This window comes from Triturus cristatus, chromosome 1_2 (assembly GCF_964204655.1).
Source record: "Triturus cristatus chromosome 1_2, aTriCri1.1, whole genome shotgun sequence".
In the NCBI taxonomy this organism is placed as follows: Eukaryota; Metazoa; Chordata; class Amphibia; order Caudata; family Salamandridae; genus Triturus; species Triturus cristatus.
Window position 1 is genome coordinate 298,055,518 of NC_140580.1, and position 23,343 is coordinate 298,078,860.

At 44.5% G+C, this 23,343-nt stretch overlaps 2 long non-coding RNA genes across 2 annotated transcripts in view; one reads left to right on the plus strand and one right to left on the minus strand.

Annotated features, from left to right (window-relative positions):
* The window catches only part of LOC146867210 (uncharacterized), a 68,364-nt gene that overhangs the window by 16,194 nt on the left and 28,827 nt on the right, over positions 1-23,343 (plus strand). The window contains exon 2 of the long non-coding RNA XR_014961111.1: positions 1,489-1,560. This is a non-coding gene — a long non-coding RNA (uncharacterized LOC146867210). The remainder of the gene's footprint in view (positions 1-1,488; positions 1,561-23,343) is intronic.
* LOC146867211 (uncharacterized) lies at positions 1,402-2,055 on the minus strand. Its single transcript, XR_014961109.1, has 2 exons — positions 1,843-2,055; positions 1,402-1,538 (listed from the first exon to the last, which is right to left on the minus strand). It is a non-coding gene; the product is annotated as an uncharacterized LOC146867211 (long non-coding RNA).

A 23,343-nucleotide genomic window follows, 5' to 3' on the forward strand; every position in this document is an offset into this window, starting at 1 on the left:
AGCTTGTTTTAGAAATCCTACCAGTGCTTTGCACCACTCCTGCCACTCTCCGTGGTCTTGCTGTCTCTTCTCAGCGCCCACCTCATTGCAAGTCTCAGGGGCAACAGGGGTTCTTTGCTAAACGTTTTAAACTATGCACTTTAATTGATACACTTTCAATTCCGTATATCAAGCAAGCATGCATTCCTGAATCAGACTGCATAACCCCTGTATTGTAATTGTATAGCTATTCAATCCCTAGCGGCACAGCACCCAGGATAATGTGCTGCATGGCTAAACACTTATAAGGTCTCAAGGGCGAGACCTCTTGGCTATGCCAGTGCTTGTTTGATAGTTACCTTCACCACTGCATATTCTTTTTGGTCCTGGTGTACACATCTTATTTTAATTGCTTCTGCTGAAAGAACAGTATGCGAAGCCACATATTCTGGCTGAATAATCATTGCTTGCATCAAGTAATGCTCCAACTTTTGGTATATTTCATTTATGGGACAGTTACATTTAAAGGGTAGCTTTCCTGTACAAGAAATAGATTTCGGATGGCCTCAATCTGTCTAAATTCCTCTCCTCATTTTTTTGGACAAAATCACGCTATATGTTCCTGTCACCATAATCGAAATATTGTGGATCTTGCTACAACATTGGCTTCCCTTTAGCTATTGTCTTGGCCGTATTCTTCCACTTTTGTCACAGTGGGCCTTTTACCCATTTACAACGTGCCATCGATCTTTCCCTTTGAGAATGTTCTTCCATACAAACTGTCTGTACTTAAAGTGAGATTTCTATGTTGTTTCATCAATCTTTGCACCTGGGGCTAAGGGCCCCTCAGCTACATATTTCTTTGTAATATTTCCTCTTTTGAGGCAGTCTTTGGCTTTAGCCATTTGTATGCTTAATCTTTGATTCAGTAATATAAAGCACGTGTAGATTCCCCTGATCTCTCTCTTTCATGTCTAAATTTACCCCGAAATGTTTCATCATCAACACCTAACCCCCTCAAGAATGCTCTTCTTATCTTCTTCCTAAGGGATGGCTGGCTAAGCATGCCACTTGTAAATCCTCTATTAATAATGGAACACAATATTGTCCCCTTTTCTCTGGCAGCCATGCAACACTTTGGGCTAAATGTTCAAAATGTGTAAGAAGTAACCAGGGTCATCCCCTGCAGTATGTTTCTTTAGTACCACAGAAGGTAAAGCAGCCTGTCTTCTCTGTTGCCTGACTAGTTTGTGGAATTTGCCCTTGCAAGGTTTAGTCCATTGATTCTTTCTTCAACTGGGAGATGGAAATGGCCCATGCAAGTTTCTGCTGACCCTCCGCTAGTTTGTGAGTTATGACATTCATCATGTGTGATATATATTGCAATGGGCAGGGACCCAGAAAGAACTTCTACAGCGTGAATCAGTTGTTATGCTCCTTTATTTTAATAAAGAAAAAATATGTCAAACAGTCTTTCGTTTGTATTGATTTTTATCTCCTTCTTTTCAGGATCTTCTTGTAGCAGTTTCCTGGTTGACGTCTTCCTGGCCAACAGTCTCCTTCAAAGAAAGAAAGACCCAGGTAAGTAACGCTGAATTATTCTTATCGGCTAATAGGGGAGGGCGTGAGGGGACCACCAGTGCCAGCCCAAAAGAAAGAAAAAAAAATAACTAAATAGTCAAAGTGACAGGGGTGGGAGTAGTGAACGTATCCAGATTGGAGGGTGTCAGCACGTAGAAAAAGATAGGCACTCCTTTCATTAGCGTCTTCACTTCATAGCATACGTCTATACCCTTGTCCCCCTCATCCCTCCCGACCCTTATCTAATTCTCCCCGTAAATAGCCTCGAAGGCGCCCACGCACCTGTGAGAGCCACGGCCCTCCAGGGCCATGGCGGGGTTCTTCCATTCTGCTCGGGGATGGCTGGGCTCCTCTCTCCGCTTCACCCGCCGAAGCACTCGCTCTCCTCTCGCCGTCTTCTTCTTCTGTCGGAAACTCCTTCACTTCAGGAAACATCTCTCTGTAGTCTTTCCGACTCGTCGGCGTCCCTCTCTCCACCTCCCGGGCTCTCTCTCTTCTTTCTTCCACCAATGACGGCACTCCCATGTGACCTCCCACGTAGGTTGCATCAAGACCGGTTTTAAAGGGCCCACAGTCGTTTCCTCTTCCTTTGCACTAATGGCAGATAATGCATTCCAATCGGGCTGTAAGTAAAGGAGGGGGGAGATTTAAGATGGAATGTAGTCTTTATCTTCCGTCTCTGGTATTTGTTGGTTAGCGACTCCCTGACATCATGTCACAGCAATCCTACGTCTGACATAACTATGTGGAGGGATGGGATGTTAGACATATATTAGCAAGGTCATTTATGGTCATTAAGTCCTTGTTATATGACTTACAGTTATATGGAGTGAATAATTACTCAGGCAAACAAAATAAATCAAAGCAAACACAAGGAGATGATGGGCGGAGTGCTGAAACTTTTCAGACACTCACCCCCAGTCATAGATCTGAGTTGAATCCATCATCGTTCTTTAGCTCACTTCGCCACCCCAGTTTGGACCCAGACATATGCAAATCAGCCTTGACCCTGTGCCTCATGGGAACAGTCCCTCCTAAACTGCCAGGCCAGGTCCTCCCTGGACCCAACCCAGTTTGGACCCAGCCATATGCAAATCGGTCTTGACCCTGTGTCTCATGGGAACAGTCCAGCCCGAACTACCAGGCCAGGTCCTCCCTGGACCCGAAACAAGCATCCTGGGACCGGTTTCAGGGTGTTAACAAAAAAATCTTCAGAAATGTGTCTCTATCTTACTTTTCACAGGTGATAAGCAGTGTTTCTTCTCTCATTCCTCAACTTGGGTGTAATCATCCTGGAATGTGGTGGGCTTATCCAGTTCAACCGTACCTGGAGGCAATCGCTCCTCCTCGGGTCACACTTCAGGATCACCGCCTTCTTCTTCCTTGTCTAGTGACTCCTCCTGCCAAATCCATGTTGATGGTCTCTGTGATCAACTTTGGCTTCCTCATTCTTTCCGCCTTCGATTTCCTCTCAGCCTTGTTTCTAGCTCCTGTATCTTGCTCTGACTTACTCGCATCTTCGGGTTCTTTACCTCCTCCTCCTCCCATCACGACTTCTGCTCCCAGTTCGGCGTCTTCCCTTTCTGCCCAGCGAGAGCCCATTACTTTAGTCCATCCTCACTTTTATATCCATCTGCTTCACTCTTTCACTTTCACTTTTTCTTAGCTGCCTATCCTACTCTTACTGTGTTGTCCTTCTCTTTCTAGCCCCTCACGGGAACAGCACCAGAATCTTCTGGTCGTGGATCTATGGTATCAGATAAGTATCTCCTCTTGCAATGATCCATGGAAAGGCCCCATAAGTTGAATGGCTACCAAGTGAATTTTATAGCAATTACCTTAATTTATTCTAAACTATGTTGCATCAGATCGTGGGGGGGTGTATTTTTTAAAAGTTACTCAATTCCTTGGAAGGTGAGCTGGAAAGTTTGCATGGGCAGCTAAGTGTGTACCACCTAGTTCTTCAGAACCAGCATTCACAAACACTGCGCCCCTCTTCAACTGCAAATGCTACTGGGCACATTTTCAGCATCCATACCTAAATGAGGGTTTCCATATCATTACTTGTAGGATTACTACTAAACTGAAGTTCAATTTGAATGGCTCTTCAATAGTTTTAGCAGGGTGCACAATGAAAACTCAATAGGTAACTATTGGAAAACCTTTGGGTATACAAGCAATGGCTGAAGATCTAGTTGTAAGACTGATGTGAAATAAATCCTCTGACATTTGATGATTGTTAGAGACCCATTGGGACAACTTCCCTTTTGGTATTTATGATAGGAGGCCTCGGGGGGAGTAGACAGTGGTCAATAAATTCCCAGTTGACACAGGTGGCTATTGGTAGGTTAATAGTTTGAAGAGTGTCTCGTAAGTATGTCTTTGTTTCTTCCGCAATGGGTTTACGGAAATGATCGACATATTTACATAGGGTCTCTAGCATAGACCCACATCCTGACACAATGGGCCTACCGGGAGGGTTCGACATATTTTTATGTATCTTAGGCAATGTATATAGAGTTGGAAGCAGGGGATCTTTAATGAAATTCATGCTCGGTTAGGAAACCCTGTTCTAAGCCATCCTTTGTTATTGTCAACATTTCTAGTGCCAGGTCTTTTGAAGGATCTGCAATAACTAACACCATCTTGTAACTGATTCAAAATGTCCAATTTGTATTTGTCAAGATCCTGAACAACAATTGCCCCACCCTTGTCGACGGGTTTAATGACAATATCTTTATTGTCCCGTAATGACATCAAGGCCTCTTTCTCCATTCTGGTCACATTCACGGTGGTATGTTTGCATGTTGCCAGTATTTTAGAAACTTCTTTAAGCACAGTATTTTCATATGCCAATATATGGGTCATGGAGTTGGCTGGAGGTACAAAAGTCGAAGGGACACGTAGTCCTGTTGGGATGTTCTAAGTGGTGCATTTGAATGCTTGAATAAATATCACAGGCGGATTTTGCGAAAAAATCTCAGTAGTTCTGTCTTCAATGCAAAACGATTGGGGTATGTTGTTGGTACAAATGATAAGCCTTTACTAAGGATCTTCTCTTCACTGTCCTTCAAGGCATAGGATGAGATGTTCACAACAGGTCTCTGTTGTCTAGTTACCACCTGTAGACTTTCCGTCGGGTTGCTCTTTCCCCGTGGCCCTCTGGTGGAAAGCGTACCTGTTTCTGGGCTCTGCCTCTGCCTCTCTCCCAATTCGTGCCTGCTTGAAAATTGGCCCCTTGGAGGTCCTCCAAGGGGCCCGGTACGCCTCGAATTACCATATACCAGGTATAACACTGTCGGTGTTTTCCGTTTTCATTTGTACGATCCTTGTAGTTTTATTTGGTTTGTGACTCCGTTTTTAACCTTTTTCAGAATTGGAAACTGGATGGTTCCTAGCCGACGAATTTGGGCAGGAATTTGATTAATAATATGGTTAAGATTTGGAAGGGAGACGCTGGAAGCTTTCCGCGTTGTGCGTGAGTTCTTTCAATTTTTGAACTACTGCCCTTCTGCTAATTTAATTCAACTAATCTACTTGCCCATAACTGCGCATTTGGGCTTATACATCACACCTTATTTTTCCAGGTGTTGATGCCGCTCTCTAGCCTTTGGAGCCAGTGCGCCCGATTCCTTTACTTCATAGTCCTCATTGGAGGACTCATTATGGTAAATCAATGAACCATTCTTTGGCCTTTATATTAATTAGGATATTTTTTGCTTTTAAACTTGTTTCATAATTAGTGTCTCGTTTTAATTTTAGGTGCCCTTTCCCTTATTACAGTCCTGAGGAAGACCACCGTGTAAAGTGTTAAACGACCTACATTGTACCTTGGGGTCGAAACGTCGACACTTTTTCCCTTGCGCTAGCCTTTTGGAATAACAGAAACTCTGTGACTGTGTTTCCTTTGGATGGTCTAGCCACTGAATTATATGAACATTATATGTATTTTTGGCGAAATAATTAGGCCATAATTGATTATCTTGGTCACTTGAACTTGGCATTATTTGCGGACACGATTTCCTTTACACTCTTTTATCCTCACGAAAATTACCCACCTCCTTTCCTTTTCTTTTCCCTGTCCTTCTGGGCACGTAACATGTATGAAATTAAACATTATTAATGTATTTTTTGAATGAAGCAGTGTGATTAAATAACACTTGCTGTCTATCATTGTCATACATTGTTGTTAATTTTGTGTGGCTATAACGTTTTATGTGTTGTCTAAATATTGTTTGCTGGGACCACTCTATATTGTACTCTTATTAATAGCCAGCAGGACCCCATTAAAACTTTTCAAACCTGTCTAGTAAACATTGTACAATTAATGATCACAAATTCCTTTAAACTAAACAGGCATAAAACCAAACTTCTCTGTTGCTCTGCAAATAAAATCCCGATGCCACTACCCCCGAACTTCTGGCAATTATGGATGGAGTCTGATATGTGCCCCTCTGAGGCAGCACATAACCTTGGCGTCATCTTTGATGATCACCTCACTTTAGAGAAACTTGGCCAATAAAGTAGCAGGGGTTTGTTTCACACTTCTTCTGGACCTCTGAAAGCTGTTTCCAGTGCTACCTACAAGTGTTAAGGCTATAATCACAAAGAGTGTTATACTGAGTAGACTGGACTATTGTAATGCTCTCCTATTAGGGGCACCGGACTACCTGATTAAGAGACTGCACAGAATCCAGATTGCTGCAGCAAAAGTGACACTGAATAAATCACGTAGATCATCTGCATCCACTGCTCTTAGGGATCTCCATTGGCTCCTGGTGGAGCAGAGGATCCTGTTCAAATCAATGTGTATCATGTGTAAAGCACTTCACAAGAAGGGCCCTGTACTGCTGCAAGGGAAACTGAAAAGATATGCCCAGAGGAAGGCTCTTCGGTTAGCTGCTACTAATCTTGTACAGGAACACTAGTTTTGAAAGGTCCTACAAGACGGACGTGCCTATTCAGTTAAGGGTGCTCAGTATTGGAACAGGCTGCGGCCTAACCTAAGAGCACTGACAGACCTACTGAAATTTAGAAAGGCCTTGAAGACCTGGTTGTTCCCTAAATAATGGATGCCTGTAATTACGTACTGCCATTCTTCATCTTTTTCCCCTTAAGCAATTGCTGCTCCCAGCACTAGGATACCAGTCTGGTCACAGTGCGCTCTACAAATCACATAAATTATAAATAAATAAACATCCGGTGCTTGTACCTTAAGGATGTGAAACAGCCTGGTAGTGTCGCTTAGGGGAATTACACCAATGAAGGAGAGCTTCAGCAGTCAATCAATCAATACACTTTATTAAATCACTTAAAAGCAGTCATAAATGATACATATATAAAACACCAAAAATACAGTGAAAAACCCAGAAATACAGGAACTACCATAAAAGTTGTTTTCATTTAACTGCACATACCCCTCTTCGTGCTAGAATTGCCACTCCTGCCCCGTAGTGGTTGCCCGTGTTATATTAACTAACTCATAACCCAGAGTTTCAAGTAGACTCCTTATAGACCACTCAATGTGTATTTCTTGTATACACACAATGTCTGGACTTAGCCTTCTCAGCCCCACTGCTACTTTGACCCTTTTGGACCTATTGCTTAGTCCACAAACATTAACAGTACATATACAAATTTTCCTTAGGCATCCCATCATACGCAGAATACCATCATACTTCCCACGTTCATATGAGCCCTTCTCCTTTCGCCATAAGTCTTTAGTAGGGCATGCCCCATTAATAGGTATTCTTCCACCTTAACATGCTTTGCATCTTTCAAGTTGCTTCCTTTTTCTAGCTCTACCCCACCGCCTTGCCCCCCTTCCCCTTCCCCAACTCCAGACCTCTCACTGCAACTCCTCCTCCCCATACCCTGCCTCCCTCTACCCATCCTCCTGCCATTTGAAGGAATCAGACCAAAACTGGCCTGAATGATGGTTTGTGAGCTCCCATCCTGCCAGAGCCAATCTTGTCAAACCTAAGGCATCTCCTGAGAGGCAGGAAAAAAAAGAATATATGATTCCAAGTGAAGAAAAAATACCAAACAACTGAAAATCATTATAAAAAGATAGCAACCCCGATACCATAAATCTTGGCTTGCAATTGACACCATTGTATGTTTGTACTATGTGTTCCCCATACCCTGCTAGGGCACCATTACAGTAGGCCATTTAGTTCCGATCAGTTCATGTTCAGGTCAGGTCAGATACTGTCCAAATATTCTTTAGCCTTAATCTCTAGCCTTGCTGGGTTAATCAGATACACCTCTGTCCCTTCACCCTGACATGGCTTAATTAATAAATGTAGCCTCCATCGTCGCTCCACAGTCACATGACAAAAGTACGGTTTAGCAAAGACAGACTGACCTTCTAAACTTTATTTGAAGTCTGGATGCACCATCCCATATACTGCCTGTCTTAAAAGAAAGTTGTCAAAAAAGACCGATGTCGCCCTTGGTTTTGTACCACCGGTCGCTGCTTCCTAGTCTGTTAGTTTTAATCTTAGAAGAAAACTGTGGGCCTTCTTGATCTCATGGTCCCAATTCCACCCTTCTAATTCTGGAAAGGCTTTTTGAAACAGCCTTTCCATACTAGAATGTTCTGGTACTGTTGCCTTAAACACCCTCCTTGATCCCAGAATCTTCAGGTTATTATGCATATGCCAGTTCTCAAACTCCTCCAGCTTTAACTGTGTTTCCTGTGCTGCAGACTGAGATTTTACTGTGGCCAGCTCTGCTTCAAGAGCGGCAATTTGGTTTTCTACTGAAGTCATTCTTTCTACAATCTCAGACCATGTCTTAGATACTCTCCTGACTGGTCCTTGGAGTTCTCTAGTTCCCACTCTGGCTCGCTGATTATCAGATCATCTCTCCTGCCGGTGGAGCATAAGGCCACGATATATAGCCTCAATAGCCAGTGGCTTGTTCTGCTTCTGTTCTGCCAGCTCCGGTTTTTCACGAGAGAGACCTTCAAATACTGGTTGTGTGGCAGAATAGTCCCATGTTACTTCCACAGTGTCTGGTCTGGATGACCTCCTTTGTTGAGATGATTGTGCACAACCGACCATGCAAGCTGACCTCCCACTCCATCCTCATCCGCCCCACTACTCAGGGAGTTCTACTCCTCCTCTGGACCTGTATCTCTTGACTGTAGAGTCCGCCCAGGCTCTTCTGATAAGGGAGGAAGCCTTTGCCGAAAGGCCCAGGATCTCCCAACGTCCCCTGTAATCCTCCAACCCATGAGCTGGAGAGTCCCTCCTGAACCAGTTGGTGCAAGTTGCCATGCGAGTCCATCAGAAGATGAGGTGTCAGGGGAAGTTGGATTGGAAAACCCATAGAAAGTTCCAGAAGGACTGGATACCAAAACTTGTGACTTCCAAATCAGCATCACCAATATCACTACCACCTTCAGATGCTGGATCACTGCTGTTGGCTAACATGGAGAACGGGGGAAACATATAACCCTGAAGTCGACTGAAATCCTGCAGGAAGGCATCTATCACTTCCGAGAGGGAATCGGGGTGCCAGCTGAAAAAACTAGGAAGCTGGTGATTGAGGCGAGAAGCAAAAAGATTGACTTGACACAGACCCCAACGAACTATCTGGTTCTGAAATAGAGAGGGGTCTGACATCTAGGCACTGAGGTCCTGTAGGTGCCTAGATTGCCAATCCGCCATCTGATTGATATATCTCCCAGCGGAGATGTTGTCCATCTTCAGCAAGATGGCGCAGAAGACCTTCTTGGCCACCAGACTCCGAACCGTGAAGGATCGGGCCAGTAGTTCCAGGCAATTGATGTGTAGAGACTACTCTTGCTCTGACCACTGACAGCCTGTGGTAGAATCCGCTCAACGGGCGGCCCAATCCAGAGGACTGGTGTCTGATTAGGTCACCAGGTCTGGGGTTAATCCGAAGATGGCCCTCTCATTCTAGGCCCGCATGTGCTCGAGCCACTAGCAAAGCTCCGTGCGTGCTTCTGGGAAAAGAAAAATCTCCTGCATATACGACAGGCCTGCCAAAATGCTGCACCTTCAGGCATTGAAAGGCCCAGTAGTGTAATGGACCCGCACAGATTGCTTGGATCGAAGTTGTCACAATTGAAATGTATAATTGCCATATTACTCGTATTTTACTTGGTATTATGTTAGCATTTATTTAGCTATTTTATAATACATTCTTGCTTGATACATACGCAATTAACAAGGGTAAATGTTATGAAAGTTATGTTGATATCTGTGCCACTATTTTCTCTGCCTAGACGCCATTTTGTATTACAATCGAAACTGTTAATGTATCATTTACGAGAAATAGTCCTTGTTTATTTTCGTTTCTCAGCTGTTAAATTTTGCTCATTAACGCACGATTTTCTCTCTGTGTAGAGGCCCTCTCCCACCTGCCTAGTAGGGAGGATAAGCCAGACGACCTTGAGCAGTAGATAGCTTGTACCAGGCTGTGGAATCGAAACTTATGTTCTGCACCCCCATTGTATTACGACATCTACCAGTGTTTTGCCATAGTAGGCGGGTCTTTGTGGGCTCCGCAAGATTCATAATGTAACTTTATGCTTGTTAGAGTTAGTCCCTTCTTAGCCATCATAAGAGGCTGGTCAAAGTGGACTCAACTGCAGTGTACTTTGTGAATAAACTAGTTTTGCTTGCATTTCTCTACTGCGTCATAGACTCTTCATTTCTTGGAAGGCTAGAGGAGGTCGAGAGTGACCCGGGTGGCCCTAGTTGGGTCACTTCCTTCAGTTGGCACCCGAACAGGGACTCCACCAGGTGACCCATCCCGCCCGTAATCGGGCTGTGGGGTCGGGGTCGCATCCGGTTGGATAGGCGCATCAGGGATCCCCATATGATAGAGTCTGGTTCTCGCGGCTGCCCCGCCTGACTGATCAGGCGGCTCCTTGTCTAGTGGTCATCTCGGCTGGGGTCCTGAAAACGCAAAACCCTCGGAATTGACTGTTTGGTCTGAAGAGTCGGCAGTTGAGAATATTCTTGTTTGACCTGTGTGCACCAGGTGAGTTCATCTTGATTTGTGATATATGCGGCGCCATCTTGATTAACTTGGTGGGTCTGTGGACCCTTGTGATACAAAGAGCTTTCTGCCGGCTTATTCCTGAAAAGGCCTGGGGCGAGAGCCTATCTTGTCTTGGTGCAGTCTGAGGACTGACTTGTCTTGGCGCAGTCTGAGGACTGACTTGTCTGGGCGCAGTCTAAGGACTGCTTTTGAGAGCTCTTTGTGTGTGTGTGTCTTTATTGCGTGTGCGTGTGTGGGTTGATTGAGTGGATGTGAATGTGTTTTATGCTAGGATGCCTTGTTGGAGTAAAGTGTGGTGCCGTTGTTGTTCTGTTGAGGATCGGCTGGAGGAAAGGCAGCCTGCACCTCCAGAAGGCACTCTGAGTTTTGAGATGTATGTGAAGCATGGTATTGGCCCTATTATGTTTCGTACATTATGGCACAAGTATACGAGGGACAATATTGAGCTTCAGTGCCCACTGGATGGTACATTTGGCGAACAAAAATGGAATTATTTACAGGAACATTTTTTGGGAGAAGTTGGCAGTCAATGTTTGATACTTTACAGGTATGGCAGAAGGAAGCTAAGAAGAGGCCAATAAGAGCTGAGAAGGAGTCTAGGAAGAAGGCAATGCAGACAGTGGTCCAGAAAGCTGTAGCTTATGATAGAGAACAAACTGAAAAGGGAATTGAGTGTGCAGATAGGAAGTTTCAATTACAACGTAATAAGTCCTATGTTGTTCAGGAGGATGAGGATCCTTTTGTGGAGGATCTGCTGGAAACCCGTCCCCCACCTTCTCATGCCCCACAGAGAATATATCCTGCTGTTCCGTCGTCTCAGTCCTCCATTATTCCTCCGCCTTCCTCTGGTCTCTCTACAGACTCAACAGCTTCGGCTCCAGTCTTGTCTGTCTCCCCTCCGGTTTCGCAACCTGCGAGTGTGGTGACTGCAGGCACCCCTGCAGTGTCTGCTGTTTCCGCTTATGTTTCTCCTCCTTCTTTTACACCTACAACCCAGCCATTGCTGACCCTGTCACCTGCGTCTTTACCTCTTGTGTCTCCCCCAGACATTTCATCCTCAGTGTTGTGTAGTGTTGGGACACCGGTGCGTGGGTCGGATGGGGGGAATTGGGTGGCAGCACAGGAGCGAATGGAACAGGTATTGATTCGATCTGATGTGGGTAAAGAGGAGAAAAGGATGGTTGCAAATCAGCCAGTGCAATTGGCTTGGAGTCCGATTTATAGTGTGGAGGATAGATGGAGTGTGATGAAAAATTTCAATTCGTTTGTGCAACAGCATGCCCTTCAGTATATGTCAGCTACATTGATTGGTTTGTTTGAACAGTGTATTGGTGGTACAGCTCCTCAAATTATCTATGATATCCAAGACCGTGTACATGCAGCTGGCATGGCCCCTGCGGAAGTTCTCAATAATGTTGAGACACTTCTCGGTTATCGAAAAAGATTACATCACCAAACTCCGATTAATGTGTCTCAAATTCCGATGAGGGACGTACATCCTATTTTTCATCCTGAGATCCCAGAGCAGCTTAACCAGAAAGGTGAAGTGGTTCAACAACGAGTAGCGGCTCATTTTCAAGCGCAGTGGGTCTATACCCCATGGAAGAGAAGTGAGGTGCTAGTCCTTAAGAGTCAGTTACAGCATCCTAGGAAAAACCCTACGGCACATTATAAAGAGTTAACAGAGGCCGCCTCCTCATCAGTTATGACCTTAACAGATATTGAGATGTTTTTCGGGCTGTTGGTGCTGGTGGATATATGGAGGCAGGGGCATATGCAGGATCACAGGGTGGAATTGGGTGGCACATGGGACGAGATTAAGGCATGGGATAAAGAGCATAAGCCCAGTGAAAAACCTAGGGCTGAGACCTTGGCTTTGCCAAGTCGTGTCATCACCTATATGCATTCTCTTATCCCACCCCGATGAGTAGATTGGGAAAGCTGATGGCATGTGGTCAAAAGAAAGAGGAGAGAGTGTCTGATATTTTTAATCGGTTTGAAGGGGTGTTTTGGGATTTCAGTGGGCAGGATTTGTCAGTTGAAGGTGGTGTTCATTTGTTTGTCAACAGGTTTGTTACGAATTTGCTTCTGGAAATTGAGGCTCGGTTGCAAGCTTCGGAGAGCACTTGGACTACCTCCTCCCCTTTGGTGACACTGAATATGGCTCAGTACTATGAGCATAAAGAAAATGAGGAAAAGGACAATGTGAAAAAGAAGAGTAAGGATTTGAAGACGAGGGTGTTGATGCAGCAGGTTGCAAGATGGTCCGGAAGGGGACATGGCACTGGTCCGGCTCAGAGGCTGCGGGTGCCGGTAGAGGTGATGCACCCTCAGGGCTGAATCAGTGTGCTTATTGCAAAAAGGAGGGACATTGGCGAAGTGTGTGTACAGATTTTTACAGAAAATTGCAGTACCTAGAGGGTGGGGTTGAGGTGGAAGGGGTCATGGTGAGGTTGGTTGGGACGAGGTTCAAGCTGGTGCATCCTCATAGGGTCGTTTTGATCAGAACTATTTTGATGACCCCCGTGGAAGGCAGTACTATCATGATGATTATGATATGGATGAAGCTGCAGGGATGTCCTATGGCTAGGATAGCCAGGGACAGGGAAGGGGACCAGTCCGAATTCCTGTAGATCAGCGTGGTCCTTACGTCTCAGCAGATTTGCATGGTTTGGCGCAAACTTTTTGATGGATACAGGTGCAATGAATAGCTCTGTTTCTCGTACACTGGTCTCCGGGGCAGCCCTGTCTGGTCATAATAATGTTTTGGTAGGTTTTTCAGGCATACCCGTTGTGAGCCCCATTTCCCGACCTCTAGCCTTGACTGTTGGTCCTTTCACTGTGGACTCCTCATTTCTGTTGGCGTCGAATTGTGGGGAAAATTTATTAGGATTGGATTTATTGAAGAAGTTTCATGCTACCGTTTATTGTTTCCCACGATGTTGTATATATCACTCTTGGAACTAATGTGGTTAGTGCAAAACAGTGTTTGGCGAAAGATGAGCTGCTTCCTGTTGAATTTAAAGATGTGCCGTCCTCATTGTGGGCCACAGGGGACACAGATGTAGGGTTGTTGCAGATACCACCAGTTTCTATCAAACTTAAGGATCATGCTGCGCTCCCTCGTGTTCCCCAGTACAAAATATCACAGGCTGGGGAACAGGCTTTGATGCAGATTATAAAAGACCTGATCAAATCAGGGGTGGTTGAAGAGACAGTAGCGAATGTATGCAATAGTCCCATTCTTCCTATTCTTAAGAAGGCACCTTTAGATTCCCCTGATGCACATCCTGATGTCTATCGCTTTATGATTGATCTGCGGGAGGTCAATAAGATAGCTGTTCCCCAGTTTCTGGTAGCCCCGGATATCACTGTTCTCTTGATGATGATTCCTTCCACAGCCAAATTGTTTTCTGTGATTGATTAAAAAAAGGTTTTCTTTAGTATTTCTATTCATCCTGACAGTAGGTATCTTTTTGGATTTGCTCTGGCCGGTAGGAGGTTCCAATTCTGTCGAGCTCCTCAGGGGTATACTGAAAATCCCAGTATCTATAGCCGGGCTTTGAAAAGTCAATTGGACTCTCTCTCTCTTCCCACAGGTAATGTATTATTGCAGTATGTAGATGACATTTTTGATAGCATCCAATATTGAAGAGGGTTGTCAGGATGACACGGTTAAATTATTAAAGCATTGGCTAACAAAGGACATAAAGTGTCCCTTTCCAAATTCCAATATTGTCAACAGCAGGCCACCTATTTTGGTCACCTACTGTCGAAGGAGGGTCGGAGGCTCACACCTGAACGAGTTGATGCCATTGTTAAGATGCCTGTCCCTGTGACTCAGAGGGATGTGCATGCTTTCATAGGCATCACCTCATATTGTCGACACTGGATACCCGTTTACTCTTTATTAATACAGCCTTTGCTTCGTCTAATAACTAAAGATGTGCATGAACCCTTGCCTCGAATGTCAGCATGCTTTTGAGCAATTAAAAGTTGCGCTGTTCTCTGCATCTGTGCTTGGTACGCCTGATTATAAGAAGCCTTTCGTGCTGTACATACACGAAACAACTGGGTGTGCGCTTTCAGTGTTAACACAAGCTTTTGGAGGTAAGCAGAGGCCGTGTGCTTATTTTTCTGCTACGTTTGACCCTGTCGCCAGAGTCCTCCCGAGTTGTTTAAGGGCCGCGGTGGTTGCGGCGGTCTCTATTCGACAATCGGCAGGGCTCGTTCTTTATCATGATCTCACAGTAATGGTACCTCCTGCTGTGGATGTACTTTTAAACAAGACAAAGACGCAGCACCTCACAAGTGCTTGTCTGACTGGTTATGAATTGACACTATTTGCACCTCATATTACTATCAAAAGATGTGCCATTCTGAATCCAGTCATGTTACTACTCCTCCCTTCGGAAGATAAGGACACAGATGTTCATGATTGTTTGTTCCGCACAGAAGAAGAGCCAAAGGGACTGGTAGACTTGACTGATGTTACCTTATCGGACCCACAAGGGGAATTATATGTTGATGGCTCTTGTTTCAAATTGTTGGACAGCACTACTACAGCGGCATATGCTATTACCACGCTGCGCACTGTAGTTGAAGCGTTAGGTGTTCTTTACTAATCGGCGCAGGCTGCGAAGCTGATAGCTCTTTTGCGAGCATGTGAAGTAAGTGAAGGACTGACTGTCAATATTTATACTGACAGTCAGTATGCCTTTGGGGTGGCTCATAATTTTGGGCGCCTCTGGGCAGAGAGAGGATTCTTGACTTTACATGGGACTAAGATTCAGCATAGACCAAAAATAGAGAGGCTTTTGACAACTCTGACCCTTCCTAAACGATTGGCAATAGTGAAGTGTAGTGCTCATAAAGCACTTACAGATGATGCGGGGTGGGGAAATGCGTTTGCAGATCAGATAGTAAAAGAGACAGACCGGTCAAAAATGACGAAAATGTTTGTGGCAGGTCCTGCCAGATGGGTACCAGATGCTACTATGTTTGAAAATTTGTTACAAAGTGTTAGAGAGATACAGAGTGAGGCAACAGTTGAGGAGTTGGCAGTGTGGCAGGAGAGTACAGGACGTTTAGATGACGAAGGGTGCTGGACTGATAAATCCGAAAAGCAGAACTGGATGTTACCCGATGCATATGTATTTCCTGTAGTTACAATGGCACATGGTCCGGCTCATATTAGCGCAAGGGGAATTTGTAGGTTATTAGATCCTGTGTGGCAGAATGACAATATCCCAAAAGTCGCTGCACATTTGGTGAAACACAGTATGATTTGTTTGAAGCAGAATCCTGAGAAAGGTACCCCTACACCTTCTGGTAATTTTGAGCCACCTTCCCTCCCTTTTGAGGTACTCCAGATGGATTACATTGAGATGCAACGAGTTAATAATTTGAAATATGTGCTAGTGGTTGTTTGTGCATTCAGTAAATAGATTGAGGCCTACCCAATGAAAGAAAACACAGACACGGCGACGGCAAAGGCTCTTATTAAGGAATTTTTCCCTTGCTATGGTTTGCCCTGTTTGATTTGGAGTGACAACGGAAGTCACTTCAATGCAAAGGTGATCCAGTTGGTATGCGATGATCTGCACATCAAGCAAAAATTTCATTCAGCAAATCATCCTCAGTCAGCAGGTTTAGTTGAGAAGTACAATGGTACTCTCAAATTAAAATTGGCAAAGATTAAGGAAAGTACTGGGTTGCAGTGGCCAGAGGCATTACCCCTTGCTCTATTGTCCATCAGAATGACAGCCCATTCTAGAACAGGATTATCGCTCTATGAAGTGGTTTTTGGCCGTCCCGTAAATGTGTGGGGCGTCACTAGACCGAAAAAGTTTTCTGAAATTGATTATCCTCTGCTTGTCGATTATTTATATGATCTCACTAAAAGCTTACGTTCTGTTCATCAACAGATACATGAAGCTTTGCCTCCAGCACCCGAGGGGCCCGGTACAGCCTGGTGATTATATTGTAATCAAGAGACGAGGCGGTTTGGAGCCTTGATGGAAAGGACCATACTTGGTTCTCATCTTGACAAGAACGGCAATGAGAGTGGATGGTCGAAAGAACTGGATCCACTCGTCTCATTGTCGACGAATCCCGCTTCATCTCCCCTACGATAGCTGGGTTTGTGATGGAATAGGGGATCACGAGACGGAGAAGGTACCTTGTTTTGTCCCTTTTTCAGACGCTCAGCTGACTTGGGCGCAGATGGAGGAAGAGAATGAGGTTGCTCTGAATGCGGCAGTCTCCCCCGAAATAAGGGCTGCCCAGGTCTCCTCTTCATCTGATTCACAGGAGCCTGAGTCCCAGCCCCCAACCTCTCCTGAGTTTCAGATTCTTCTCCTTGACGAGACAGTGCCTGGAGTAGCAAGGTACAATTTGCATCCTCGACAGAAGGTTAGTGCTCCAAAAAAAAGGGAGTGTAGCAGGGATGGACTTCATGTATAACATTTGTGAAAATGCCCCTTGTTTCTGCTTCTTCCTATTAGACCAGGGATCAGAAATTAGTGCACTGCCTGTGGCGCAGGACAGGATACGCTGAGGGTATTTTCCCAAGGAGGGAGAGTGCCCTATCCTGGGAACAGGGAACATTGGCAGATGGGCCGCAACTTTGTGGCTCCACCATGAAAGTGCTCAATAGCACCACCGAGGATTGGACAATAGAAGCCTGTCAGGGAGGCTTGTGACGGACCCTGATCTTTTTGATGTTTTTTGTGTGCCCTTTCCATCGTTGGCTCCACCACATGACTTTTTTTCCCCTTTCTCTTCTCTGGTGGTTCTATTTGTAATTCCATAGTAAAAATGCATCTGTTTGGTCGTCCCATTGCAGAAGATGAAGAGCCCTTTGTTGCCCTGTGACCGGGGATAATCAGTCTTGGTTGGTTGTTTAGAAAGAAGGTGTTCTGTGCTGTTTTTATATTGCTGTTCCTATTGGTGGGAGGGGGAATGTTATGGATACTGGAGTGTTCCGGTGATATCTCATCATGTGTTTTATACCAGATTGTCTCTTCAGATCATAGTGAATGAGCTATGCAAAGTAATGTTTTCTTGGATACGCACAGGAAATGTTTTGGAGAGAACACAGCTTGTTATCCCACTGATTCTGTTACAAACTTATGGACTGCTTATCCATTATCACTGGTGAACTACACATATGTTCGTCCTCCCCACTTTGTAGAGGTAAAGAGTGAATTTAGTATTGGATATCCTGGCCTCTGTTTGTATTATAGAAAACCATGAGGAACAGGGTACCCAGGTTGTATTCCTGATATGTATAGTCATAACCTATATATGAATAAACCAAACATCACTCTGACAGGTTGGCATTATCAAGATTTGACAGTCACTAAAGAGGCAGGTTACTATCCTGCGTGCTGCCCAATAATAAATAGTACTGACGCTTACTTATATCTAAATTGTTCCGGATCAATATTGTACAAAATATATTCCGTTTAGGAAGAAAGGATGATTCCAGTATGAAGGGGATGAATACCAGATATGCTCCGGTAGATTATCAAGGTCCGCTTTATGCATATCCAGGTTTTTATTTCCTATCGAATGGTACATATTCCAATACATATAATGGCATAGAAGATGTAGCTTTGGGAATGGTGTTACCTCTTGGAGTACCTTGCAAGTATAGTAAAGCAAATACGAGATGGGTAAAAAGAACATTGACCAAGGAATTTTGTGAGGGTGTCACCGATTTGGAAGTCAACAATTACAGTAACAGTATTGCTTTTGTATATATAATTTTCTCTATTATTACATTTGGCGGTACTGCCATGGCCTGAGGTGAACAAGCTAGAGAGTATTTTGGGTGTAAACTGCAAATTATGTCTAGTTCTAAAGTGTCATCTTTACGTGACATCACTTCACAGTTGAAATGCATGTGCATAAACTCTGACCAAACGAGATATGCGGAGAGGTGTGGCTCACTGGTTAGAGGCGGCAGATCCGTAAGCAGCGAATCGGCCAGGGACCAGGGTTCAATTCCCGACGCGGCAGGGTCGTGGACCAGGGTCAAAACGGACTCGATAATTCTCGCCTCGGTACCTACTCTAACCAGGAACACACTCGGCAACTCTGGGCATTAGCTTGCCTCATCTCCACAACGGCCCCCCACATTCGCCGGGGATGCCTGGTTTCACCTTGGAGATACCCTGGAGGGACCATCTCACAGGGATAGCCAGGACACCTCAGGGCAGCAGTGCGCTTTACAAGACACATACATTTACATTTACATTTACATTTTATTTTAGCTAAAAGTGGTGGTGCATGCGCAATAATAGGAGAGCAGTGTGTAGTTGGTATCACAAATATGGAAAGGAATATCACTCAGCATATTGTAGACATCCTGGCAAATGTTCGAGGAATGGAGAGCGGTAACTTGAGCTGGTCTTTGTTCGGTAGCTGGGGTTGGATTTTTGAGAAAGGGATATATTTAATTGTTCTCTTAATTTGTTGCTGTTTCCTGATTCAGTGCCTTCCTTTCTGCTGCTCATATACTGCTTCTTATCTCTCTTCCAAAAGGATTTCAGTTCATGATGCTAATGCAACGATAATGGTTCAAAAGGAGCTCGATACTATTATGCAAATCCTTGAGGGTGTTTTTGGTTCAACTGCTTCTCTTGCAGGTTCTGTTCCTAATGTTACTTGTACTGCTAACGTTTAGTGTTATTTTCTTCCATGTGTTTGATATTTTGATATATATATATATATATATATATATATATTATCTACTGGCGGTCGCCAGTAGATAGTTATAGTTAGGACCGTGTTTCCATAGGAAATCCGCAACATTCTATTTGGAATAACTTTGGCGCCGGTTGACGAATCCTCGCGAAATTTTCAAAATAGGTGGGGCGCTCCGCTCCGCTCCTACCCTTTCCATAGGGACCTTTAGTCCAAGGTACAGCCCAAACGGCTGAACAGAATTACTTGAAATTTGGCAGAGAGGTAGTCCTCAGCTCAGGGAAGTGCCTTTTGCAGGTCTGGTGTCAATCTGTTCAGTAGTTCCTGAGAAAATCAAAAGTAAAATCATATATATATGTGGGCGGAGCCTAACCACATATCTCATCCTGAGATCTGAATCGCTGTCAGCACTTCATCCAAGAAGTGTTGGCAGCCATCTTGGGACCAATATACATGATAGCACCTCATTAAAAAGCATTGCAGTTAATAGAAGGTTTTAAGACTTTAGTTACATTATAAATCATTTGTTGATGGTACCATACTCATTTTAGGAATTGTGGTATGTTCTAAGGTGATTTCACCATGTGAAAAAGCTTTCTGCTGGGATATCATGATTGAGAGAAAAATATTTTCTCATGCTTTTCCCACAGAGGTTTGGAAGGTGATCTATAAGCTAAACTGAGAGCTTATTTTCTGTATATTCACATTATCTTTCTCAGTCATGTGAGAATGAAGTCTGACATTCTCAGTAAAACATGTACATCCAACAAGGGCAGAGACTGTCAGTTGATTCCTTTGTGTTCTACTGCAGCTTCCCAGAGTGTTCCAAAGAACAACTAGAGTGCTAACAGTCCTACTTCTGATAAACGTATGGCACACCTGAAGCCATCTTGCTTGGATTAAAGTGGTAACTCTTAAAACATTTAATTTAAAAAGGAACAAAATGAGGGGGTTCATTTTTCCATAAAAAGTATGATTAGTGCTGCAGAAAGAAAAATTAGGGCACATTTTGAGTGACTTCTCAAATCCTCTTCTATTTCATTAAAAAATTCTGACATGCAGACTGAAACATGCACTTTCAATACCAGCAGCAGTTTTCCCTGGTGAGCAGTAGCTTTACTACAGTGATCTAATGAGCAAAAAGAGTGCTAACATTCTGAATTTATGGCAAATGTGTGACACATCTGAATGCCTTCTTGATGGAATCAAAGTAAAAAACTGAAAGTATTTCCTACTGAGGAGACTGCAGTAAATGAGGAAATTAGGAAACTTCATAACAAATAAGTCTCCCAAGATGGCCACCAGAGACAAAAGAGCCCAAATGTAGCCCAAATATCACCCAGATGTAGCCCAAGTGTAGCCCAATGACAGAATGTCCCAGAGTGTTCTTAAAAACAACTAGAGCGCATTATGACAAAAGTATGGCACACCAGAAGCCATCTTGATTGGAATAAACTGGTAACACTTAAAACATTTAATTTAAAAAGGAACACAATGAGTGGGGGTCATTTTGCCATAGAAATTATGATTAATGCTGAAGAAAGAAAATGAGGGCACATTTTGAGTGACTTCTCAAATCCTCTTCTATTTCATTAAAAAATTCTGACATGCAGACTGAAACATGCACTTTTAATACCAGGAGCAGACTTCCATGGTGAACAGTAGTTTTACTACAGTGATCTAATGAGCAACTAGAGTGCTAACTTTCAGAATTTATGGCAAATGTGTGACATATCTGAATACCTTCATGATGGAATCAAAGTAAAAAACTGAAAGCATTTCCTACTGAGGAGACTGCAGTACATGAGGAAATTAGGAAACTTCATAACAAATAAATCTCCCAAGATGGCCACCGGAGACAAAAGAGCCCAAATGTAGCCCAAAATCACCCAGATGTAGCAGTGTTATATAGTGCAGACTTGTCAGGTATTGGAGTGCTTTACATGAGCATTGGTTACATCACACAAGAACAAATTCATTTTGGTTGTAGACATGGGGAGACTAAGTGATTTGACCAGAATCACAGAATGTCGAGCTGAAGCAGATACTCCAACCTGGTTCCCCAGTTGCAAAGTCTGCAGTTCTGAAAGTAACACCACATCCTCTCCCCTAAGTGCAACATTTAATCAAGTGGTCAACTGGATAAAAAAACATAAAGATAACAAATAATTTAAAAGTGCTTTGTTGCTATTTGAAAACTCAGAAAATATGTCCTTATTTTAGTCTTTTAGAGCACTAACCATAATTTTGATGCCAATAAGACCCTCTCATATATGTAATTTCTAAAGGAAATGCTCTAGGTATTACAGTTTTGATTACATCAAGATGACGTCTGGCGTTCCACACTTTTGTAATAAATATAGAATGTTAGCAATCTAGTTGTTCATTAGGATACTGTTGAGAGGCAGAGGCCAGGGGCACGGACTCTGAAAATTGAAGGCAGGTAGGAGGGTGCAAAGGCAACAATTTAACCACACTGAGCAGGCAGGAAGGGCCATGGCAGCACAACAGACTATGGAGGGCAGTGGAAAGGGGGGCAGGGGCAACAAACCAACAATACAGGACTTGCAAGAGAGGCTGTGGCAATGTAATAGACCATTGTGGGCAGAAGGAAGAGGCAATGGTAGTACAACCATACATGCCAACAGACCCGATTAAGCCAGGAAACGTCCAACGTTTTTAAGCTCAAATGGGCTTTATTTGATCTGTCTCCTGTCTACAATCTCCTCTTATTCAATGTAACTCAAAGGGGAAAATCAATACCCCAGTTTTTTTTTCAAAATCTCCCTCTTACCAAGCTCAAAATGTTCGCAAGTATGGTACATTGGCTCATGGAAGGAAATGGGGTAGGGACATGGACTTGGATAACAGAGGACAGGAGGGACATGGAGAGGTGCACCAAACTGACCCTGCAGGGTAGGCATCAGGGTTTGCAGCAGCACAATACACCACACAGGGCATGCAGGACGGGAGTGCAGCACAACAATCCATAGAAAGCAAGAGGGAGGGGACAGGACCATGCACATGGACAACAGAGAACAGAGGGGCAAGAGGCAATGGTAGCTAGCTGACCATAATGGACAGACAGGAGAGAAAGTTGCAGCATAACAGACCATAAAGGGCAGGAGGGACGGATCAGGGGCATTACAATGGAACAGACAAGCCAGGAGGGAGGGAGTAGGGGTCTGCACATGTAAACAGAGGGCTGGGGGAAAGGGGGCAGGGCAGGAGCAGCAAGATAGCCATGGAGGTCAGGCAGGATGGGCACTAGAAGCAAGACACACCATGAAGAGCAGCAGTGAGACTGTGATGGCATACACACAGACCATGGAGGGAAGGTGGGAGGGGGTCAGGGGCAGCTAACTGACCACACAGGGAAGGTGGGAGGGGCCATGGCAGCCCAGAAGACCATGCATGGCAAGTGGGAGGGTTAGTGGCAGCACAATGGCTATGATGGGCGGCAAGAAGGAGGGTGCAGGGGCATGCACAAAGGACGATGGAGGATAGAAGGGAGGGTCAGGACCTGTGCACAGACAAGAAAGTTCAGGGGAAGGGGCCTCACAACAGACCGCACGGGGCAGGCAGGAGGAGCAGTTGCATCACAACAGACCAGGGAGGGCAGAAGGGTGTGGCAGTACAATGGACCATGTAGGACAGGAGGAAGAGGATAGGGGCATGGCATGTGGACAGGCAGGGTGGAGGTGACAGGGACTGGTTACAGTCATCTGACAATGCTAGGCAGGTGGGAGGGGAGTGGCAGCTCAACAGAACACTCAGAGTAGATAGGAGTGCCAGGTCCATGGAACATGGTGGGCAAAAAGGATGGAGCAGGGGCATGCACAAAGACATCGGAGGGCAGGGGGAAGGAGAATAGGGGCAGCAAGCTAAGCACAGAGTTTAAGCAGGAGGTCAATGATGGGGCATAGAATTGGGCAATGGAGGGCAGGAGGAGTGGACTGGTACATCATACTAAATTGAGGGCAGTGGCAGCACATCAGACCATGCATGGCAGGAGGGAGGAGGCTAGTCCAT